This window comes from Amblyomma mixtum, chromosome 1 (genome assembly GCF_055824585.1).
Source record: "Amblyomma mixtum isolate Tamu chromosome 1, ASM5582458v1, whole genome shotgun sequence".
In the NCBI taxonomy this organism is placed as follows: Eukaryota; Metazoa; Arthropoda; class Arachnida; order Ixodida; family Ixodidae; genus Amblyomma; species Amblyomma mixtum.
Genome location: NC_143012.1, coordinates 192,028,556 through 192,041,878, shown reverse-complemented (window position 1 = coordinate 192,041,878; position 13,323 = coordinate 192,028,556). Strand labels below are relative to the sequence as shown.

Sequence of the window (13,323 nt, the reverse complement as noted above, 5' to 3'; positions counted from 1 at the left end):
GAGATGTTGGGGCAGGGGCCATGCAGCAATGTTATGTCTGTCGCAATGAGACAGCAAATTTCAAAATAGATGAAGCTCCTACAGCCAGTTTTATTTTGTGTTCATGCTCCTCTTGCTCTTCTTTAGCCACTTGTCAATGCAGCTGGGCCCCATGAAACAGCCTTGTTGATGTACCACCGGTGCATGAGGGCTTGGGAAAACTGGGCGATGCACTCTGCAGAAAAGATTGAAATGAAAGAATTAGGATCCACAAGTTTTTATTCTTGCCAGTATTAGAGTGCTAAAAAAGTAAACTCCGTATTGTGGCCACAGGAATAAAGTGAGCCTAAATCAAGAACCACTGAAGCTATTCGCACTCAAAAAGAAAAATAATTTGAGGTTCTTATTCAATATATCATATGCTCGTCATTAAGTACCATCATCAGCAGCATAACTAGCACCGCTGCAAGACAAAGGCCTCTCCTATATCCCTAAACATAAGCCTGACGTGTGCCATAATGAGCAAAATAAAAAAGCCATCGTTTTTTGTCCTCTGAAGGCTTTTAGTGGGGTATTAATAAGAGGGACAATATAAAGGTAACATCAGAAGGGTGACTGCAGTAGCACAGCTGAGATGTCGCAGACGATACACTACGAAAAGAGGCATACAATCCATTGATACATCAGTTGCAAAAAATAAAAACAGCAGCAAAGAAAAGGTAAAACAAACCAGTGTCAATGCTCCAAGCGATATCACTTATTTCCATAATTTTGAGGGACCACATGCAATGAAAATGTGGTGAGGTAGAGTCACAAGCGAAGGCCATTCTGTTCTCGATTTAATTATTACTAACTCTATGCAGCTGAATGCTTTTTCTGGTATTTTATCTTGTTGTGTTAGTCACCATCTTCCAGTGTTTGCTTGCATTGAGAACGCTAGTACAATAGGAAGTAAGTCCACATCAATCACATACCAAGCTATTACAGAATCATCATTGAAATCCTTTAGGGATGCGCTCATGAAAGTATATTGGAGTAAGATAGCTGAACTTCATGATGCAAATGTTGCCTATAATACGTTTGTCGATTGCTTTAAACAGATATATCACGACTTCTTTCCTCTTGTAACACGCGTGAAAAGTCGCAGAATCCGCAAGCCATGGGTAACGCCAGAGCTTTGCGGAGAAATACAAATGAAAGACAAGCTGTACAGAAAATTTTTGAGCAGCCGGAAGGTTGAGGACCTTGCGGTATTTAAGAAATATAGGAACAAATTGACTAAAAAACTGCGGTCTGCACGAACAGCCTATCACGTGTCACTTCTAGATGTTAAGAATGCTCGAAATGGTGTACTATGGTCGAGATTAAATACACTTCTGCAGTGGGACAGTTCACGCACTGCATTAACAAAATTAAATATTGATGGAAAGGAAGTTTCTGGCGTCGAACTGGCTAATGTATTCAATACTTTTTTAACGAGCTTGGCTACCCGTGCTATAACACGTGCTGCCGGATCTGACGCTTGCAAATATGTTCGAATTCAGAATGATGAAACAATTTTTCTGCACCCAGTCACGGTAGACGAAGTAGTGTCGGTGATAACAAATCTTAACAATAGCAGTAGCTGTGACATTGATGATATCCAAATATGGCCAGTCAAGCATGTAGTTGACATAATTGCTCCCATACTTGCTCACATCTTTAACATCTGTTTAGAAACTGCAGTTTTTATGGAAAAAATGCAATTAGCAAAAGTTGTTGTTCTTTACAAAAAAGGAGATCGCAACGCCCTCGCCAACTACAGACCAATCTCTATTTTGCCAGTGTTTTCGAAAGCATTTGAGAAAATGCTGCATCTAAGAATGTCAAATTTCATCCATAAATTTAACTTGCTAATACCATTTCAGTTTGGCTTCTGCAAAAGCAAATCCACTGAACTTGCATTACTCCAACAAAAGGAATATATAATAAAGCAACTTGAAAACAAATCTATTGTCATTGGTGTATTTGTGGACTTCTCAAAGGCTTTTGACCTGGTAAATCATAAAATCTTACTAAATAAATTACACTACTATGGTATCCGAGGAAAAGCGCTCTCATTGTTAAGTTCTTATTTGTCGTTTAGACAGCAAGTGGTGTACATAAATGGTATACAGTCTGAACCGAAGCCGCTCTTCTACGGTGTCCCCCAAGGCAGTACGCTAGGGCCTCTACTCTTGAATATTTACCGAAACGATATTGTCAACATTAGCGATAATACAAAGTTTTCCATCTATGCAGACGATACGAGCGTATTTTTTTCGGGTGAAAATGTTCATGAACTTATCAAACAATGTAATGCCACAATGCCTCTTGAGGTCTGGTCTGCAGTTAACCTGATGCAAATAAATGAGAGTAAGACCAAAGCTGTCATATTTAGGCCGAAAAATAAAGTTATCCCACTGCACGAGAATATTATATTAAACTCGCGGGCTGTAGAAATTGTTGAGCAGTTTAAATGCCTTGGGGTCATATTTTCTGCCAGTATGTCATGGGATTATCATGTCAATTATATCTTGAAAAAAATAGCTCAAATCACTGGTGTTATAGGCCGTCTAAAATACATACTTCCCACAAAAACTAAGATGCTGGTATACAATTCAATATTCAACTCGCATTTAAACTATTGCCAGTTGGTGTGGGGCACTACAACATTCACTAACCTTGAACGTATTCATTTAATGAAAAAAAGATATCTCCGAAATGCATATAATTTACCGTTCCGACATCCCAGTGCAGCTTTCTTTTGTCATTCCAGAGCTATTAAAGCACATAACCTTTATAAATATCGCCTCAGTGTCACTTTTAAAACAGAAATCAAGAAGAATGTAACAAATCTTAAAAATTTTGCAGAACTAAGGAAAAAAGAATCAGTCTATCCAACAAGACGTGGCGAAGAATGGACAGTGCCAACACCTCGACTAAATCTTGGTAGGGAATGCCTTCAGTACACACTTCCATTTCTTCTAAATAGGTATACCCACATTAACCTCGATTTGTTTTCTTTTTCACGTCATGAACTACATAATTTGTTTTTGCATAACATTGTTTAAGTTTCATTATGTATACATATTGCTGTTTCGTGTATTCTCCGGTGCTTCCTTGATGTGCTTGTTTTTTAAAATTGTATAAACTCTTGTGTTGCCTCCCTGTCAATAATAAGGATTGTAGACTCGTCAAGCTGCCCAAGGGCAGCTTTTTTCTACGATTCCTCCATCTGTAGTGCTAGATGGGAAATAAGCTTTGATTTGATTTATTCTTCAATGGGAACAGGAAAAATTTCTTGATTTAGTTGTGATGGCATCCTGGTCTGAAGCGGGGCAGCAACATTTAACATTAAGTTGTGGAAAAGTATTGTAGAGTATATGGAACACACCTAAACGAGCGTTTCCCCTTTTATGCAGTGATGTCTGGTGGTCAAATGAGATGACTGATTACACATATGCTGTACCAAGTGTCGCTGTTGGATTAAAGGGAGTTGGTGGCGTAGCATCAAACAGTTTGGTGCAAAATTGAAAGAGCTAGGGAATACTTCAGTTTGGAATCAATAAAATTTTTATGCATAAACTGCGCAGCATGGCAAGAGCACACAGATCATGACATCTCCTGATAAACCCGAGTGCCCTTGTGGTGCCAGCAGCATGTATCGTGACATGCTCCAAGTATGTGGGGCTGCATCTGGTTAAGGTTTCACCATACCATTAACCCTAGAGGTGGGAAAGGAGGTCAATACGTTGTGACAAAACAATGCAGACAAGACAAGGACAACGAAGGAATAAATATGATGGCATGAGTGCTGACTATCGCCAATGTGTATTGGAAACCACGTCAAAATATATACACTGTGGCCTAAAAAAACAACGAACAAAGGGCACCTTGTGTCAACCACATTGCATGAGTGTAAAACAAAACAAAAACTGACAAAGAAGCATTTAAGAGCATGAACTCTTCCTTAGGAAGCGGTAAAGAAGGTGTGCTAACACAGTGATTGCGGTTTTTTTTTAAATTTCAGTGGCCTTGATTATCTCACGCACAAACTTTTCTGTGTCTGTCAGGCAAAATGCAGAACATGAATTCCGGTTCACAGCGTTTAGGATCTAGCAAACAATTGCAATTGCGACAGTGAATCATCAAAGTTCTCCCGCAAGCTTTGTTCACATCGTCGTGGTGGTCTTTTAAACCTCTCAGTGACACACTTGCCTGTTTTCCCAATGTAAACATAGCCGCATTTCAAGGCGTTCGAACACACTATGTCTTCTGTGCAGTGCACGAAGAGACTCTGATGGATAATCTCGGTTGACTACAGGTACTGAAACTTCATAGGGTTAGAAAAACAATATCGACGCCAACTCGACTGCCTATTTAACCGGTGCGACCAATTGTGGATGTAAGGAAAGGTACGTACAAACTTCCTTTTGGGAGTTACAGTCTCGACGGGGGCACAAAAAGAATGTTTCAACTTCTGCTTAAAGCAATCGGCTAAAGACACTGACAAAGGTTCTGAATATCCAGTAAAGGACAAACGGCATATGAGCTCGGCAAAACTGGATGTCATGGCAATCAAACAGGATTTCATTAAGGAATTTTTGAAGCAAAGGTTAGTGACACCTCTTGACCAGCTTAGACTGAACCGAAGAAAATGGTAAAATTAGCTTGTTTTCCCTTGGCTCGTAAGCCCAACAAGTGTAACCACCCAAGATTGAGATCCAATAAATGTGATGACATATTATCCTCTATAATTTCAGTGGTGATTCAAAGTGGACTGAGGCTTTGACTGAACTCCTCTCTCACCTTAGACAATGCTTCGTCAGGATTGGAGATCCTGCAATAAGCCACGTAACAGCGGCGCTAATAGTTTTTTTTGCAAAAACAAGCTATTCTGAAATGTAATAAAGGTGGACTGAAAGTATGAGCTTAAAAGTGCGACAAAATTATTCACCAAAACGCCTGAGACGTTTGGAATGCCACTGCTCCATTTAGGTTAATGAATTCTTCAACACATTATTGATCCTGATTGAGGGATGGCGTAATATAAATCCTTGATGTCAACATAGCACCCCATGAAACTGGTGCGAGAGTTATTGTGTATAAACTGCGTTACTTTCTCTGCAGATCTTACACGAGAGGAGTCATCAATGCTCAGCAACTTAATTTTATGTCGCAAAGAGAAGGCGATTTGTTTCTGACAGGTTCCATTCTCTTAAACTACAACCCTCAAGGAGCAGTCACCTTTATGGGTCTTTGCGGTAAAGAAAATAGCTGGACAATTTTTCTTACTGAAGTTGATGGCATTAGCCTGATGGTTAAACTCTAGATTGTTAATGTTTCTTGGCACTGGACTTTGCTTTTAACAAATCAGATAGTAAGTGGCACTCAAATTCAGAATACACTGCATCTGTGGCCTTGGACTGAAAGGCGCCTTTCGATACGACCACAAAACCACCGTTTATCAGCAGTTGAAAGCAAGAGGGCCCACCCTCTTAAATACGACACAGTTCGGCCTGTGGGCAAGTTCCTAAAGAGGGTTCAAACCGTGACACTGCATCAAAACATCCCGAAACACACCTGTCACACTCAGGTCTGTGCGTGGAAAAGGCAACTCGTCAAACCATGGCAAGCATCTCCACAATAGTTCTCTTCGGAGGAACGGAAAATTTTGGTCCATAAGCACTTCAAGGACCAGACGAGGCAGCGACTCCAAGCTGAAGGTGTGCACCTTGTTGTCAAACTCTTGTGCCTGAAAACAAGCCAGGGAGTGGCTGGTTGACGGTGTCACGCACCGTTGACCAGGTGAAAGCCATCTGGAATGCCACTTTGCAGCCACTTTGCGCTCACTAGCCCGGAGCAGAGAAGCCAAGGCACGAGTGTCTGAAAACAAGGTGCACAATGTCGACACTGAGTTGCTGCCTCGTCTGCTGCTTGAAGCATATACGGGCCAAAATTTGCCATTGTTCCTTCGAAGAGGACTATTCTGGAGCTGTTTGCCATACTTTGACGTCTTGCCTTCCTGTGCCTGGACCTGAGCGTGACAGGTGTGTTTCAGGGGGCGTTGGTTGATGGGGTGTCGTGGTTTGAACCATGCCAGGAACTTGCCCGCAGGCTGAACTGTAACGGGTTTAAGACGGTGGGCCCTATCGCATTCAACTGCTGATAAAGAAGGTGGTTTTGTGGTCATGTCTAAAGGCGTCTTTCTGTCCAAGGCAACGGAGGCAGTTAATTCTGAGTTCAAGTGTCACACAACAGCTGATTTGTTAATAGCAATGTCCAGAGCCAAGAAACTATGTAATAATCTAAAGTTGAACCATCTGGCTAATGTATCAACTTCAGCAAGAAACTAGCAGAGGTGCCAATGAGAGGTCAAAAGACCACCGTTACGATGTGAACAAAGCTAGCAGGGGGAATCTGATGTTTCATTGTCGCGACTGCGATCGTTTGCCACATCCTTTATGCTGTGAGGCGTAATTTCTTGTGCTGCATTGTGCTAGACAGACACAGAAAAGTTTGTGCATGAGATGATCGAGGCCACTGAAATTGTAGAAAAAACGCAATCAATGTGTTAACACACCTTCTTTATCGCTCCCTAAGAAAGAGTTCATGCTCTTAAATGCTTCATATTCAACTTTCGTTTTGTTTTTGACAGATCCAAAGTGAATGTTACAAGGCGCCCTTTCTTCACTCTTTTTTTAGGCCACAGTGTATATATTTTGATGTGCTTTCCAATAAACCTTCTTGAAAGTCAGCACTCGCACCGTCGCATTCCTTCCTCATCTTTCTCTTCTTTGCGCTGTTTTGACACGATGAATTACAAACAAGCCCATTCATCCGTCTTGCAAAAGTCAATACAGTCAGAGTAGCTGAGATAGTTGGGGCATCCTTCTGAATAATGCAGTCATAAAGACAAGGTTGAGACATAAAGACAGACTGTTATTGAATGGCTAATATTAATGTACTTTAGTAATGTGCTTGGTTTGGTTTATGGGGGTTTAACATCCCAAAGTGACTCAGGATGAGGGACGCCTTATGATTTTGCATATTGATATGCTGGGCTTCATAAGAGAAGAAGTACAATAGTTTTTTAAGGCCAGCCGTAGAACAGGAAGCAATGAATCTACACTAATATCAAAGAATGAAGGCTCAAGCATGAGAGTGTAGCTAAAAGGTTATAATGACAAACATGAAAAGCTTTGGAGAAATTCAAGTCGATGACACTTGCCTAAAATAAAGAATCTAAATTTGGGTGAAAAGCTGTTGTGAATTCAAAAAGTTGGATTGCACATTAGTAAAGAGAATGGGAGCCGTGATGACTGGTATAGAAATATTAGTTTGAATTATGGTGGCAAGTAATATGCGGACTCATTTCGTGCTCTAACAGTTCATGCAAAATGCACATCAATAAAATAGGAGAACAGTTTGGGGATCAGAACGGTTTCCAGCCTTAATTATTGACAGGTCAGCTTCAGGTTGTCAGAGATAGAACCAAGAGGTTTGGACTGGCTAACAATTATTGGTAAAATCTGTCTTCAGATATCCTCAGTAGTTTAAAGTATGTCAGAAGGCTTCTCACACAGCCCTCAGGTACTCGAAAGCTTGTGCTTATCAATGACTTTCGAGACATGATGAGAAGCAATGGTTAATGCAGTGAAATGGGTAACAAATAACTGATTTTTCTCAAGAAAGTGCCCATGGAATATGCTGTCAAACAAATTCCCAAGGATCCTTCAATTAAGCCCAAAACGACAGTTTATGGGTAGCCACTTTGTTATAACCATCACATACAAAAAAAGAGACACCAGAAGCCCTCCTTATTCACTGAAAACAAGGGAGAATTATGAGACATCATTCCGGCACATAAAATCACACGGATGAAGAGAGTAGACTCCATGGACACCATATTTCAACTGAGGTTTATTCCACAACACAGGCTTTTTATGTGCAAAGGGGTACTAGTGATCCCTGGGGCTGAAAAGTATTTCCGCCACCAGATAACAATTATTCAGGACGGCAAAAACCAAAACACAAAAAAACATAGGGGTAAAGGTATCTTGCCACTCACATTAACACATCGGCACGCCTATGCATCACCTACCTGGCTGACCCAACAAACATATTTGCCTCCAGATAATCTATTTCTTTTTCTGGAGCGCTGCAGAAGGGCTGCTGACGTAATTCTCTTTTTCAACAGAGATACAAAAGGCTTAAAAAATTTCCCAGCCCTTTCAAGTGCTTAACTTGCACAAGGCATGTGTTTCTTTCAAAAACGCCTTGCATGCTCGCTTGTGCGAGCAAAGGCGAATGTGCTCAGCTAAATGACCTCTGCCACTTAATGAATCAGCTGTCCTGCAATGTTCAAGCAAGCGTTCATTGATGCAAGCCTCGTCTGTCTAATGTAATGTTTGCCACAGGCAAGGAGGATGCTGTACACCATGTCAACCTCATGTTTAACGAGGGGTTTGGTGTGCTTAGTTTTGTAGGCAGGCTTTTTCATAACGTCATTTATCAGGTGGCATATGCATCCCAGCTTTCCCAAGCTGAAAATACGACATGTACATCGTGTTTGTCACTGGCCTTCTTGAGGCGGTGTGACACCTGATGGCAATACGGCACAATGACAGGTCACTGTTGCGAATGTGCGTTGTCTTCCTGCTTGCGCTGCCCAGCACACTTCATCTCTCGAACCTGGCTTTCTACCACTAAGGCTACAATTTCTCCTGTGAAAACTGCCTGCTCCAGTCTCCTTACTTGCGCATTGATGCTGTCACAGAGTCGTGACAGCGTCAATGCCGAAGTAAGGCGACTGGAGCAGGCAGGCAGAAAAAGAAATAGATTATCTCAACGCAAATGTGTGTTGGGTCAGCCAGGTAGGCAATGTTTAGTCACGCCAATGCATTCAACTTGAGTGACAAGCTAACCTTACGCCTATGTTTTTGTTTTTGCAACATTGAATAATTGTTACCTGGTCGAGGAAACACTTTTCAGCCACAGGGGTCACTAGTACCACTTTGCATGTAAAAAGCTCATGTTGTGGAATCAACCTCAGTTGAAGTATGGGGTCTATGGAGTCTACTCTCTTCGTTCATGTGTTTTTGTACACTGGAATGATGTCTCATAATTCTACCCAGAACCAATTAGCTCAGCTCTCCATGCTTAGCAAAAACAAGGCAGCAGTAATGAAACCAGTTCTCATGTGTGCACTTTTTCTTTTACATCTGTGACCTGCGATGAGTGGCATAAAAACACATATTTAAGTTAACACACATGCATCATAATGTTAATATTCGTAGTCAAATAGTATCACATAATGCAGCCAAAAACATGCAGACATTTCGCACTTCATGCATAGAATGCAACGGTTAAAAGACGAGCAATATTGAATGTAAAACTTCAAATGGCCTGCAACCGGCCCATTCTGACAGCCAACTAATATTACTCATATAAACATGTAAACATATCAGGCCAGAGCTATCCAAACTGCTCCAAGCAGTAGCATTAAGGAAAAGAGCAATGAAAGTAAGAGAACATTTCATGGCAACCACAAGAACAAAGCACAATGCAGTAACAACTTACAACACAGCTTTTGACTTCATCTGGTGGCCACAAAATCCATGCCATTGACTCGGACTGGAAGACAGATGCGCCACCTGCGGATACCAATTTCCCATTATCACTATGACAGGAGTACAAAAACAAGCATGCGAACTCGGTCCAACAGTGAATATCACATGAATGTAAAAAGATCAGGAAAAATATACTTGCCCAAGTATACGCCTCAATACAAAGGAAAACTACCCTGTTTAAAATGCATCAGTTCCCCTAGCACTAGTAAAGGAATCTTGCTATGAGCAAAACAAATCTGCGTTCGAAAGCGTAGATAAACATCGTAATAACTGAGACAATTATTGCGTCACTTGTTTTCCTCAGAAACCAATTTTCAAACAGCAGAGTGATCAAAATGCAAGATCCTATACTCTGGGTAGCCAGAAACGCTATCGGTATCATAAAAAAAAAATCTTTACATACTCATTTAAAAATTAGATCCTGACGGCCGGAAATTAACTTTCGTTGGTAACTGCAACCTGAGACAGTGCTTTCTTTATAGTGGGGTTTGAATTCAGATGCGGAAAATGGGCACTGATCGTATTGGAGGGTTCCGGATTAATTTAGACCACCTAGAATTTCTTAACGTGAGCTGACATCGCACAGCACAGGGGCATTCTTTTTTTCATTTCACCTAAATCGAAATGCGGCTACTGCCATCAGGATCGACCCCACGACCTAAGGTTCAACAGTCTAGGGCCAAGCAAAAACCGCGGCGAATAAAAAGTGTTTCAATCCCCCTCAAAGTGCTAACGCTATCTTGAAAGACAATCATACATTTTATGCACAGCCAAAGTGCCCGTCCTTGAAACGTGCGCGGTGGTGTGAACAAGCATGGGCAGAAACGCGTAGAACGAGGCATATACGAGGACAAATCTGTGCTCAACAAGAAACAAAACGCGCAAACATGCGCATACCAAAATCATGCAAAGCTAGCGCACGCACGGTCGCATCCCCTTCGCCAAAACAAGTACCGACAGCGACAATTCTTGGCAGAGTAACTCACCGCGGCGACAACAAAAGCGCCTTAAACGCTTTTTATAGCATTGAACACGAATACTGCAGCAGTACGACAGGTCACCGTTCCAGCATTATATGCTTCGGATAATGCACGAGTACTGCTTACCTTTTCAGATGATTGCGTAGTCGTGCAGAACGCTGTTTGCCTTCGTGTCACGGGCACTACACCAACCAGTGAGATTTCAGCACGAGTGCTACGTAGCCGGCACTCTCTACCACGTAGTCACACAGAATAAAATATTCCGGGCCTTATTTGGAACATTTCCACCGCGACACTGCCCGCGCGTCTTTGTGCCTGGACACCCATCCTGGACTACACAAAGAAGCGCACAGACTGAAAAGTTAGAGAGACCAGAAAAATGACACTTTGCCTCGAATAGGCTACGTCGACAGCACTACGCGATTGTGCACCCTTGAGCAAGAAGAAACACACGCAAACCACAACACAGTTCACGACGGCTCACAATCCAAGTAGCGAATTGTAGCAAGCGCCGAAGCGCGATGCACGCGACGCAGCACCCGAACCGCCATGAGGGTTATACAGAAAAACAGCTACCGGCAGCCACCTGGCGGTGACAACCAGTTTTTGTTTCGGTTTCGTTGTGAAAAAGCTTGTATCCTACTTTTTATTTTATTTTTGGTATTTTTATTGGGTATTCAGCCGTATCGGCATCCACAGAAATTGCAGCGATTGCGAGCAATTACCACTGGTAGAAACGCGCGAATTAACGACCTGTTGCTTGCGCTGCGGTTGAAAAATGCCTGAGTTCTCACGGCAGTATGGCTTGCTGCTTTGCTCATTCACGAAATTACATGCCGATTTCTGTTTGTATGGGGAAGTTTTTTTTTATATTGATGGGAGATCAGCAAGGCTAACAAAATACCCAACGTAGCAGTCGTAGAGAGTAGGTTGTCGTAAAAACATGGTGACGCTGTTTGATCGGCAGCACGACGTGAGAGGCGGCAGCGTTGAAACGCGCGTCGAGAGAACAACCTCCACGGTATATGCTTTCTTGAGACTACAGTGAAGGTGTGCATTTTTTATAGTGGAGTTCTCTCATCCAACGTGAAAACCAAATCAATTCTTAGTATGAAATATGCTGTGTAATTTATATCCTCATATTGAGTTTATATATATCTGCATTTCTATTTTGAAAAACAGTGTTGTACTGGTAATTGTGTACCGAGGTGCATGTATAAGAGTGCAGCCTTGTCGAAATATTCTGTGTATATATTTGTATTCGTAACCCTTCTACAAAGAAGCTGTGGCCAGCTATGTGTTGTTAATTGAATTAGTATATGTCTTGAAATGCACGCTCAAAAAAATTTTCTGAATGAAATTGAGTGTTCGGATTCAGGCATGCAGGGCTCTGCAAACCTGCAATTTATTATTTTGTGAACAATGAAGTTAAACTTTTTCTCCAATATTTTGCTAATGATAATCTAAGCCCAAGTATATAAGTCGTTACTTTTTAAAAAATTTTTCTGAAACTGTCAAGTCAACAAATGCACGTGTAAAAAAGAGAAATTTGTCTTGCAGTTTTTATTCTAACAGCATAAAGTGCCAAGTGTACAGTCTTTGTCAAAAGTAACCAGGCTGCATGGTTTGCTTCTAGCTCGTACAGTGGATCCCTCACAGCTTCCCTAAAGCTGGAATGGTAGCTAAAGGTAAGGACTGAGGGTCTTATTACCTTCCAACACGTTTTGATCCTTAGGAATAACACAAGGGCTCCACTATACAACCATGCAGCCTGGTTACTTTTGACAAAGACTGTACGTTTGATGGATTTGACCCACTGAGATTGTTAGTGCATTGATGAGTTTCATTTTGTCAACCATATAGGCACATGCATGCAGTATCTGCTGCCCAGCATCGGCCATTCAAATACAGCCATGGTTTGTGCCATGCCAAACAAGTAGGTACAGTCGTGGGTAAAAAAGATTAGCACACATGACGGAACACCAGAGCGCCGGAATGACAACGCCTGGCACTGCGGGTGGCGGAGAGGCTGATAACGGGAGTGCCGGGCCGTTCCCATTCTACAGTATTAAGGGAGTCTGCCACGGACAGTAAAATTACTGCGGACTGCCACGGACAGCAAATTAGCGGACTGCCACGGACAGCAAAACTGCTGACTAAAAGCAGCGCTATCATCTATTGTTCCCGCGAGTTCCTTTTGACAAACCATCGCGGACATAAAAAAACAGTAATAAAAAGAAGCCATCTGTGCTCATGATAACCGAGCCAAAATAAATTCCGCAAGCACAGTCACGTAGGGTCGGCACTTCAACGCTCGGGCGGTGCACGCTTGATAAAGCTTACTTCCTGCCGCCCCCCCCCCCCCCCCCCCCCCCTAGGCTGCAAACATGGAAACGGCCCGTTAGGCAGTTCTGCCTACCGCAGCGCCGCGTGGTGAGATATACGAATTCTGATCGCCAGTGATCTGTGCTAATATTTTTTGCTCGCGACTGTACACATCCATAGGCTCCCACCGTGGTTTCCACATAGTCCAGTGTTGCCTGCCAGGCCCACCGAGATAATCACGATGGATACCACCAAGCCTATCCCGTCCCACCGTGTTCACTGAAGTGTCCAGCGTGGTTTCCATTCAGCCCAATATTGTTTACTGGAAGTGCCAGTGCAGCCACCACAATTTCCACTCAATCCAGGGTGGCCCAAAGTCGCCATTA

The 13,323-nt window shown here is 42.3% G+C and overlaps 1 long non-coding RNA gene across 1 annotated transcript; it reads right to left on the bottom strand.

The window, feature by feature from the left end:
* Positions 1-66: 66 nt before the first annotated feature.
* On the bottom strand, positions 67-11,878 carry LOC149370331 (uncharacterized). The gene is made up of 3 exons (XR_016285706.1): positions 10,739-11,878; positions 9,583-9,656; positions 67-214 (listed from the first exon to the last, which is right to left on the bottom strand). It is a non-coding gene; the product is annotated as an uncharacterized LOC149370331 (long non-coding RNA).
* Between the last annotated feature and the right edge of the window lie 1,445 nt (positions 11,879-13,323).